We start from the raw sequence: 11,465 nt of genomic DNA on the forward strand, positions 1-11,465 counted from the left end.
GTTTCAGAAACTTAACAGCTCATCGAAGTTATGTGACTTGGCACATAAATATTCAAAGGGGAACATCAGCAGCTGTGAATAGCTGTGGAAGGTAATGAAGCCCTTGACTTTCCCATGACTCTTGATGAAGTCCACTATGGATTTCACTTCAACTTCAGAGTTGGCACTGGGTCCATGGTATGAGTCGGAGCCAAGAATTGTTGCTGGCTCCAGGTTCTCACAGGATGTGGAAGAAGCCAAGTGAGAACAGTGAGCTTTAAGAGGACAGTGTATGGAGGCAGTTACTATGTATCACTCAGTTCCTCCTCTGGAAATCAGAGCAAGATTGTCATGGTATTAAATTGAGATACTACCTAAAGGCATAGTCAGAAAACCTAACTTAGGAGAGTCTGGACACATCTCTCCTCTTTAAAAACATGGTTCCTCTATATGGCAGAAAGAGCAAGTTAAATCATCTCCCCTCTGTGGGAGTTGTTGGAAGAAAAGCTAGATTTAACATTATAGATGGAATTCCTGCATCGGGTGGGGGTTGAGCAAGCTCATTTTCTGGGATTTCTTCCAATTCTTAGAGCCCAAGAGTAGAAGATTCTATGCATCTGTACTTCTAAGTCACAAACCCACACATGCAAAGAACCTCTGAAACCCTTTCTGTGGTAAGGAAATCACAGCCACCATCGACAACAAGGCTACCTTCGGCCTCATTTCCTCAGCTACGGGAGTTACTTATGACCACTGAAGTGGGCCCACTGTGGCCTGGCCAAGGCTAGAGAAACTCTGAGGGGACAGGTAGAGGCTGGGACTCCCCAGGGTCTCTAAACAATATGGACAAAGTATATATGCAACCTATCATCTCATTTTGAGAATATTTAATAAGAACAACATCCCAGGAAAAAGTCTGACTTTGAATTGCTAGACATTGTTCAACATTTTGGATCTGATGCTTTGATATTTTTCTTTCCGACACTAAAAAAAAAAAAAGAAAAGAAAAGAAAAAATTGGTAAAAGTAATGAATGAAGTTGCCACTCGTCCATATCCTGTCACAGCTCCTTAGGGTATCCTTTCTTGGTTCAATGATTCTCATTAATTCAATGTGTCTTACAAGTATTTATTGATTGCTTTCTATGTGCCAGACACTGTGTCAGGTGTTAGGAACACTATTTCTAACTGCACTATTACATCTAATGAGGAAAAACCAAGCTCAGCTTAACTGATTAGAGAAACATAAGGGGTTTTAACTGGTGCCTGAAAGCAAAAAGAAGCCCCCCCTCAACCAGCCTTTCGGCATTAAACTCTCAAAAATCAGAGCTACAAGTCAACAAAGGCAGAGCAGGAAGTGAGTATTTTCTCTTTGAATCTATTTTGATTTGTACTTCATTTTAGTTTTCCTTCTCGAAGCATCCATAGATGATGTAGTGCGTCTCCTCTTTTAGATCCCAACCCCCTCTAGTGGTTGGTTCAGGGCTGCCTGAGCCTTCCTGCCAGCATACAAAGTCTTTGCTCTAGAAGCTCAGAAGCTGAGCTGGGATACAGCTTATGTGAAAACCAAGATGTGAGACAAAACTATATTAAATGCTCCTCAAACTCAGTGACAGCACTGTGAGCCTGTGAACAGAACTTAGTGAAGTGGATTTTTTTTTTTTTCAGATAGATTTTTAAATAGCTGCAATCCTGAATGGGCTAAGCAAGCTGACAGCAATGCAGAGCCATGCAAATAGCTAGCTGGCCAGACAACATCTGACTATCCCCAGGGGCAAGCTCCTGTGCTCTGCTCAACCTCCAAACCCGAGTCTCAGTTCTGGTTTGAATCAGCACCAACACTGAGGTTTCCAGATACCTTCGACTGGGTCTTCCCCTACGTACAATTCTTTAAAATCCAATGGAAAGACAATACAGAAAAAAAAAAAAAAAGATGACTGTTCAGTCTGATGAGAAAGTTCCTTTAGAATTCTGTTTATTGCTCTCGTTTCCTCCCTGGAAGGCCCCTTTGGAACTGCACTCATGCCCTCCCTTGCCCACAGAGAGACCAGTAGTCTTCACACAGGGTTCTGCTTGGAGCTTCTCAGCCATGGCTGTCTCACCGATGCAAGAAGTAAATAATCTCTCCATCTCCTCAAATGAATACCTGCCTCTAACCATGTTCCGCAGAACTATAGTCCGGCCAAATGTTAACAATACAGTAACAAAAAACAAGAGCAACAGAAAACAAAAATTAAAAAAAAAAAAGTGGGGAGAGAACAAGGGTTTTGTGGTCGAACATTTTGGGAAAATATAGGGTTAAATTGGCTAATTTACTTCAGAACTCCTAAAGGTGTTTTTTTTTAATGCTTTAAAGTTTTTAATGAAGTGCCAATGAGGGATACTGGGGACTGTACTTCTCAAACTTGATTGTGGAAGCCTTTATTCTCATGAGATGAGTACTAGTATTTGTACAAGTTCCTTTTGAACACGCATTGAAAAACACTATGATAGTTGGCTCTCTCCAAAAATAAACCTGAAGCTCTGATTCATTTTTAATATACGTGGGTCACAGTTGCCATAATGGTGTTCTATAATGAGATTTTATAAGAAAAACTACAAAACTCCTTTTTGTGATATTACAGAGGATTTCTACAGGTTTTAAGTAAAATGCCAGATGCATTGTACTGCCTACGTAAATCCTTACAGCAATCTAATTGTCAGCAGGTAACATCCGCCTCCTCTTTTCTATCAATCTTACCACAAAAAAGCAGAGACAATTGGAACAAATCTCCTAGGTGACTCACAGTGAACACTGAACTCTAATAGCCCAGCCTAACAGCTGAAATGGGCTCTGATTCAGGCAATACGGAAAGATATCATGTGCTGGGAAAAGAAATGATTATAAATATCACTATATGCCTCAATTCTGGCCACATCTAAGAGATAAGGCATTCTGTTTAGGGTAAATCAGAAATAGAAAGATTACTTTTATTTTGTTTTGAAGTTCCTACACATCTCCTTAGATTCTTGTTGAAGAGAAAAAGTCAAGCTTACTTTGAGAGAACACATAGCCATTGGGGTTGGTGACCCGAAACAGGAAGATATCCATCATACCCAATCAAAGTGATGAATGGATCATTTCCCTAATCAGAGGCAATCTGAGCAGAGACAACAACATATATGTCAATCTCATACTCCCCTTTCACCAGGGAACAGAGAAGAGACTATTAAGGCAATGTGTTTTTTCCAAACATGAACTATCACTAAAGGTCAATTAGAGTCTTCCAGGACTACAGCCCATCTCCAGTTAATGTGCCGAAGTTGATACTTCTCCTTCCAGTCAGAATAATTTACTTATATTAAATAAAAATCAGGAATCACTTATCCATTCTCTCTTAAAAGCAGAATTCTTCCAATTAATTTTGGTGAGACATTTTGCAATGCTGGGGAATGGTGTATGCAGCTTATAGGGATCTGTGAACCAAAGAAATTTTTTCAGTTTCCTAGTTTCCTTAATCACCACACAGACTATAGCTTTCCCAAAGTACTCACAACCAACATCAGATTACTAAAATATGCAGACTTTTCTAAAGATCCAGAGAACCGGTTAAATTCCATTTGGGGAATTACATTTCTACTTGTGATCAATTGCAGTAGAGTTGAAGTTTCTGCTGGATTAAATTTTATTCATTTCCTGTGCTCAGCCATCCTAAGGCATTATTATTCAACTGTTAAATATCCATTTCATAATACCCTAAAGGTAACCGAATTTTAATTGAAGGGGAAAATGTATCAGCTGGTATGCACGTGGTTGCACATGCTTGAATGATCTGATGTGGATTGATTTCCTTTGCTCATGAATTAACATTCTGATTTATAGCATGTCATTTTTGAATTACTTAAGAAATACCAGAGTAGGTCACACCCAGCACGGTGTCCGGACTCCAATATCAATGAACATGTGGAAGAGAGGTATCACTACACCCTAACTTTAAATCAGATTTGGAAAATTTTCAGAACAACCCAAAAACCCTTAACAAGTTCCACTTCGGATCTGCAGGTCAAAGTAAACTCTTCTAGCTCCTATTTACATTTTCTATCTGAGCTCCTTTTGTGATTATATACATTTCTAGTACACTGTGCCACAGCCCTCTGAACTCCAGGCAGCAAAGCAATTTTCTCTAGTCTGTTCTTAGGCTGAAATCTGACCCACCCCCTTAATCTCTTCTTCACAGAGCACACAGTGGCCAGCAGGCCAGAGGAAGACTGGGGTGCATGCTAGGGTGCTGGGTGGGGCAATATCAAATTAGGTGTGAATAGGTCTATTTCCTGCCTTATGACAAGAGAAGAGGTTGGGATGACAGTGTTAGCTGTTAGGACCACAGATATTGCTTTGACGTTAGGCGGGCCCTGACCCCAGAAAGACATAATAATCGAGGGATAGGGGGCAAAATTACCTTATTTGCAGTCCACAGCACAGTAGCTTGTGTAACTCACTGGCGGGCTTGGATCCAGGCTTGGATCCCGTGTATGTCCTCCCTCCCGTGCTGAGCTGCAAAAGGAGCGTGGAAATGGGAATGGCTTCACTGCCGCAGAACCCTTGTCTGTTCCTCTTCCTGTACTTGATGTGGTTGAGAAGAAGGAGGTGTAGACAGTGGTGCTGTAGATTAACTTTTCATTTAACGTGGGTTTTTTTTTTTTTGGGTCCCCTTCCTTTAATGTAAACTTAAATTCTGGCTAACAAGAGGAACTTCCTTTGATGTTTGTAAAAAATCATTGTGGGAAACGTGATGACATGAAAATATGTTTATCATATGTTTTAAATTTTTAAAAATAGATTATCAAATAGTAAGTGCCATTTGTAAAAGGCTAGCTCATGTGTATGTATATATACAACATACAAATACAGGAGAAAAAGGGGGTCTGGAAAAGAGAGGAAGAAATAGATATACAACAAAATGTTAATGGTTAACAATCCCATAATTGTAGAATTAGTAAAATAGGGATGTTTTTCATTTTTTTCTCTATTCTACATTTTTTGCAATGATTGTATTATTTTTGTAATAAAAATGCTTTCGAGTCCTTCATAAAACCAGGATGGTAAGCTCCGGAGGTGCTTTCCAGAGTTTAAATTTTATGATCTAAGTGCCTCAGTTTTATTTGGAACTGTGGCTTTGCCAATTGGATCAGTAAATGGGGAGGAAAAGATTATTTTTGCACCATCAACTTCTGTCTTCGTGCAGCGTTCTAAACATCACAGATAAGGTAAATGAGAAATGCAAATCCTTGCTAAAAATAACTTTTCACCCGCTTTGGGAGTTTTAGTTGGAAATGTTTTGCGCTTTTTCCTCTAAAGGGTTCAAATGCAAAAAAAAAAGGGAAACTTCGGGAAACAAATATTTTCAAGCATGAACCAAGGAACCATCCGGGAGAAAGAAAGGCCAGGAAAGTTCAAGAGGGCAAGAGAATCTGCGGTTTCCTGATCCCGTTGTAGGAGAAACCGGGAAAAGGAAATAGAAAGAAAAGAAGGTAGTAAATATGAGCAAATGTGTCACGGTGTCATAGAATAGGCAAAGCACTCCTCCGAGGCCTGCTTTCTGAGAACCGCTCTGGAGATATCCATCTGTCCCAGTGAGTCCGTTGGTTCTCAGCCATAACGTTTCCAAATTTAGCAGGGAGTTGTGACATTATTTTTTTTTTTTCTTAACGAACTCTTTCTAGGAAATAATTTTCACTTTTTAAAGGCAAGGTGAAAAAGCTTAAAATTATCTGCACTGAGACTTGCCAGCGCTTACAGGTTGGAGTAAAACCATAACCTTTTCTGGCTCGCACCTAAAAAATGCCTCCGTTTTGGGGCAGTTGCCTTTGCCGTTTAGTTGCCCGTCGTCCCGCATCACGGGAAGAACTCTTTTGGTTTTAAATGCGGCTCGGGCAAGTACTTGGAGCTTTTCTTTCTTCTTTCTTAAACTCCCGGTTGAAAGGGGAAAAAAAGGAAACCAAAACACACACACACACACACACACACAAAACACCCCAAGGTACAGAACTGCTACCTTGATTAATTACAGAATTCCTTCCCCCATCCTCCCTAACCCTGGGGCTCCGCACTACCTCACGCATCCCCCGCTCACACGGGGACCCACACCACCTTCCCAGCTCTCCTCACCCTGGGGCCCACGCCACCTCCCCCTTCCTCTGTTCCTATTGGCGCATACGCCCTTGTTTCCCTGAGAGCAAATCTATCAAGAGGAGAGCATTAATTCACTCCTGCAGACCTGCGTCAGCTTGCGCAGTTAAGAGAAAGAAAAGCGAGGGGGGCGGGGGTAGTAAGGAGGTGAATACTCAAAACCAGCAAGGACCGGTTGGGGGTTGGGGTGGCGGCGGAGGAGAAAAACAGCTCTGCAGGCGAAGCTGGGACTGACAGCTCGCCTGGAAGGAACAAGATTCTAGAAACATCGAGAAGAAAAAAAAATCAGCGCTGCACCTGTGTACCTTGAAGCGTGTTCATGGGCCGGTTTTTTTAAAGAATAGCCAGTGTTCAGTTTGCTCCCTAGACTAAGGTGCTCAGCAACCGAGGTTATCCACTTCTTGGGAAATCCGAAATGTTTTAAGATGCAGAAATAGATATTTGCAAATGAATAATCATAAAGTGACTTTTCTCTCTCCTCCATTTCCAGTCCCTGCCTGCGGGAATGGAGAGGGCAGCACGGCAGATGCTGTGGGGCTGGGGACGCTGGAATCGAAGCTAAGCGACGATGAGTCACCGGGCATCCGCAGTGGATGGGAAAGGGGAAGCCATTTTGCCGCAGCAGAGCCGGCTATTTCCAGTTTCATGCTTCAAGCAAGATAGTACTGCTCGGCCTATGGTTTGCCTCAGCCCAGCTCGAGGTGAACTTAGCCAGCCACAAAGCCTTTTGCCCTCACTAGCAGAAGAGCACATAATGGAATGGTACACACACATTCTCCTCCCACCTCCCCCCGCTCCACACACACCACCACCAAAAAAAAAAAATGAGTGGATTTAGAGGTATGCGCTGGCAACCCACCGCAGTATTCTTGCCTGGAGAATTCCATGGACAGAGGAGCCCGGCGGGCTACAGTCCATGGGGTCCCAAGAGTCCCACACGACTTAGCGACTAAACCAAACCACCGCTACAAAACGCAGCAAGGCTGGGTCAAGCCAGGGCGGCGGGGTGCCTGCCTCAGAGGCACGTCTGCCACCAGCTACTTCAGCTCCTGTTTGCAGGGCTGATTGCAAGTCTGTGCAGCTGGGGCACCCAAGCTGTGTGCATTGCTGGGACTGAGACATGTCTGGGCCTGTCTGAATAGGGATCAGCATGAAGCGGCCGCTGCAGCTGTTGCCAACATTTGCTCTCCGCAGGACACAGACATCAGTTTGTGAGGACGGGCCGAGAAGAGAGCACATCGTGTTTCCAACACTCCGTTCTTTTTCTCTCAGTCTCTGTACTGGTCCACAGTTCCTACTCTGAAAACCCTTAGGTTTCAAATTAACAATTTGAGGACGGGGGTGCAGTTTTAGAAAAGTAGGAAGGTGTATTTAACACATGTGGCAGTGCTTCATACTCAAACACGTTAATATTTCTGGCAGTGAAACAAATGAGTGGTAAGTCAGTTCAGGTCAGGTTTTGGCCCCTAAATGAGTTTAGGTCAGGTCAGGGTGTGCCACCAAATAAATTTGGGGGGAAAAAGTGTTTTCAGAATTCTTTGTATTTTAGAATTGCAGATTTGGGGAATCATTTCTTTCCACATATCTCCTCCCTGGCTCTTTCCTGCTCTCTCAGCACTCCCCTTAAGCCTCAACCCCCTATCTTCTCATCCCCTCCCCCAACCTACCTCGCAAATCAGTGCAGATCCCGTGCCGCCCCCTCCCCCCAAGAAAAGTTCTGTGTCACAGAGGCAAGTGCAGCACTGTCCAGGTGATCCAGATGAAGGGGGCTTTCTTCATACCAACAAAACAGGAGAGATGGCACAAGACTTGGCTGCTATCAGTCTAGGAGCATTTGGCATGTTGGGAGACTCCACGGTGGCTGTAAGGCAGAGTATCAAGGTGTCCCTGGATTCTATCATCAATGGCAGCCATTAAGCACAGCTCTTGGATGGGTTGTGGGTAGCAAGGTCAGAGTTCAGCAAGGGAACCTTGAGGGGAGAGGATAAGCATGAGAGGCTGTTTTGTGCTAACTTAAGCTGCTCCTGGATGCTTCTAAATAAGGCAGTGACTGCTGGGATGGGCAGGTGGGCTTCAGGGCCTGACCTAAGGCAGTGACACTGATACTGGCTGTAAAATCTTAGGGAAGCTTGGAGAAGGCAGAAAATAATATGAGTGCAATTTCCAGTAAATCACGAAGTGGAAGCACAGGCCTTGTTATCAGAGTAGAGCATGGCCCGTTTCTCTGATGTTCATGTTGAAACACTTACCTTTTCCAATGTATGATAAGTTTCAAAGTTGAAGTTACCATTCCATTCTTTTCTCTAAGTAACATTTCTTCATTCTGCGTGTCAAATAGAACCTAAGATAAGATCACAGTCACACATATGAGTGGTTTATACCAACGCATTTGAATCTACAATTGTGAAGGAAATGGTGACATCCAGTCCCAAGCATTCTTTCTGTCCTATAGGTGTTGGGGTCATGTCTTTCCCATATTCTGGCAGCACCCTAAAATGGGCTGGGACATTAATGGGTCTTGTGGCCAGACAGATGCTGTAAATATAGGATGACAGTCCTGTGATTGTCTTTTGGCTTATTCTCCCTTTCCAGGAACCCAGAGTCTGAGATAATCTCAAAAACTAAATGCGGGGGCTTCCCTGGTGGCTCAGCGGTAAAGAATCCATCTGCCAATGCAAGAGACACAGGTGCCAATCCTGAGCTGGGAAGATTTCATATCCTGTGGAGCAGCTAAGCCCAGTGTGCCACAACTGTTGAGCCTGTGCTCTAGAGCCCGGGAGATACAATTGCTGAGCCCACCTGCCACAACTACTGAAGCCCGAATGCCCTAGAGCTCCTGCTCTACAACAAGAGAAGCCACAGCAATGAGAAGCCCGAATGCTACACTAGAAATAACCCCTCTCCCCAGCTCATAACTAGAGAAAGCCCGTGTGCACCAACGAAGACCCAGCACAGCCAACAATAAATTAATGAAATTATTTTAAAAATAACTAAATGAGGACCTCCCTGATGGTCCATTGGTTAAGAATCTGCTTGCCAGTGCAGAGGACACTGGTTTGATCCCTGTGTGCCGCAATTACTGAAACCCACTCGCCATAGAGCTGCTGCTGCTGCTGCTGCTGCTGCTAAGTCACTTCAGTCGTGTCCGACTCTGTACAACCCCATAGATGGCAGCCCAACAGGCTCCCCCATCCCTGGGATTCTCCAGGCAAGAACACTGGAGTGGATTGCCATTTCCTTCTCCAATGCATGAAAGTGAAAAGTAAAAGTGAAGTCGCTCAGTCGTGTCCGACTCTTTGCAACCCCGTGGACTACAGCCTATCAGGCTCCTCTGTCCACGGGATTTTCGAGGCAAGAGTACTGGGCCATAGAGCTAGTGCTCTGCAACTAGAGAAGCCACTGCAATGAGAAGCCTGCACATCACAACTAGAGAGTAGCCCCCACTTGCTACAACTAGAGAAAGCCCATATGCAACAAAAAAGACCCAGCACAGCCACAAATAAATAAAACTAAATGAGTAACATCTTACTTTTACCTACTTTGAGTCACCCTCTTCAGATTGCACTTTGTTTTTCATGTCAGGCTCTTTTTTGCCCTTTTCATTACACTTTTTATTATCGTATCCCACTTGCACAGTATGCTTAGGTGCTCAGTCGCGTCTGACTCTGCGACCACGTGGACTATAGCCCACCAGGCTCCACTGTCCAAGAGGATTCTCCAGGCAGGAATACTGGAGTGGGTTGCCATGTCCCCCTCCAGGGGATCTTCCCAACCCAAGGATCGAACCCAGGTCTCTGGCACTGCAGGTGGATTCTTCACCACTTGTATCAAATGTGAAAAACAGAGGGATAGAAACTTCCTACCACTTTGCAGGGGTGGTTCAGAGCTCAGAAGGCCCTAGTGGCACCCACACATCCCTTTTGTGGAAGAAGATACCCAGAGATTAAAGAGGATGGACCTCAGTTCATACGGATCAGAAAGCCTCTGGAAGAGTGGGCTGTGGGATAATTACCTGAACATCTTCAGTCATGATGGAATAAGCAGTTCCCTGGGACTCTAAAATAACTTTGACTGCCTGGATGCTGACAAAGGGAATTTGGACATAAGTTGAAGCAGAAGATATTAAGAAGAGGTGGCAAGAATATACAGAAGAACTGTACAAAAAAGATCTTCACTACCAAGATAATCATGATGGTATGATCACTCACCTAGAGCCAGACATCCTGGAATGTGAAGTCAAGTGGGCCTTAGAAAGCATCACTACGAACAAAGCTAGTGGAGGTGATGGAATTCCAGTTGAGCTATTCCAAATCCTAAAAGATGCTGCTGTGAAAGTGCTGCACTCAATATGCCAGCAAATTTGGAAAACTCAGCAGTGGCCATGGGACTGGAAAAGGTCAGTTTTCATTCCAATCCCAAAGAAAGGCAATGCCAAAGAATGCTCAAACTGCTGCACAATTGCACTCATCTCACACGCTAGTAAAGTAATGCTCAAAATTCTCCAAGCCAGGCTTCAGCAATACGTGAACCGTGAACTTCCAGATGTTCAAGTTTTAGAAAAGGCAGAGGAACCAGAGACCAAATTGCCAACATCCGCTGGGATCATCAAAAAAGCAAGAGAGTTCCAGAAAAACATCTATTTCTGCTTTATTGACTATGCTAAAGCCTTTGACTGTGTGGATCACAATAAATTGTGGAAAATTCTGAAAGAGATGGGAATACCAGACCACCTGACCTGCCTCTTGAGAAACCTGTATGCAGGTCAGGAAGCAACAGTTAGAACTGGACATGGAACAACAGACTGGTTCCAAATAGGAAAAGGAGTTCGTCAAGGCTGTATATTGTCACCCTGCTTATTTAACTTATATGCAGAGTACATCATGAGAAACTCTGGGCTGAAAGAAGCACAAGCTGGAATCAAGATTGCTGGGAGAAATATCAATAACCTCAGATTTGCAGATGACACCACCCTTATGGCAGAAAGTGAAGAGGAACTCAAAAGCCTCTTGATGAAAGTGAAAGTGGAGAGTGAAAAAGTGGGCTTAAAGCTCAACATTCAGAAAACAAAGATCATGGCATCTGGTCCCATCACTTCATGGGAAATAGATGGGGAAACAGTGGAAACGGTGTCAGACTTTATTTTTGGGGGCTCCAAAATCACTGCAGATGGTGACTGCAGCCATGAAATGAAAAGACACTTACTCCTTGGAAGAAAAGTTATGACCAACCTAGATAGCATATTGAAAAGCAGAGACATTACTTTGCCAACAAAGGTCCGTCTAGTCAAGGCTATGGTTTTTCCAGTGGTCATGTATGGAT

General features: G+C 43.7%; 1 protein-coding gene across 4 annotated transcripts in view; it reads right to left on the bottom strand.

Moving 5' to 3' along the window:
• Positions 1–7,178, bottom strand: part of LOC147373809 (carboxypeptidase A5) — a 91,764-nt gene extending 84,586 nt beyond the window's left edge. The window contains exons 1-2 of one of the 4 annotated variants that reach the window (XM_086395648.1): positions 7,006–7,178; positions 4,417–4,511 (exon numbers count right to left, since the gene is read on the bottom strand). The gene's annotated coding sequence lies outside the window, so the exon portion shown is untranslated. Of the gene's footprint in view, positions 1–4,416; positions 4,571–7,005 lie in introns of those variants that run through there. The other 3 variants (XM_086395657.1, XM_086395658.1, XM_086395649.1) reach the window with 3 other exon arrangements.
• Between the last annotated feature and the right edge of the window lie 4,287 nt (positions 7,179–11,465).

This window comes from Bos grunniens, chromosome 4 (genome assembly GCF_055505025.1).
Source record: "Bos grunniens cultivar Pamir isolate PY7600 chromosome 4, Bosgru_T2T1.0, whole genome shotgun sequence".
In the NCBI taxonomy this organism is placed as follows: Eukaryota; Metazoa; Chordata; class Mammalia; order Artiodactyla; family Bovidae; genus Bos; species Bos grunniens.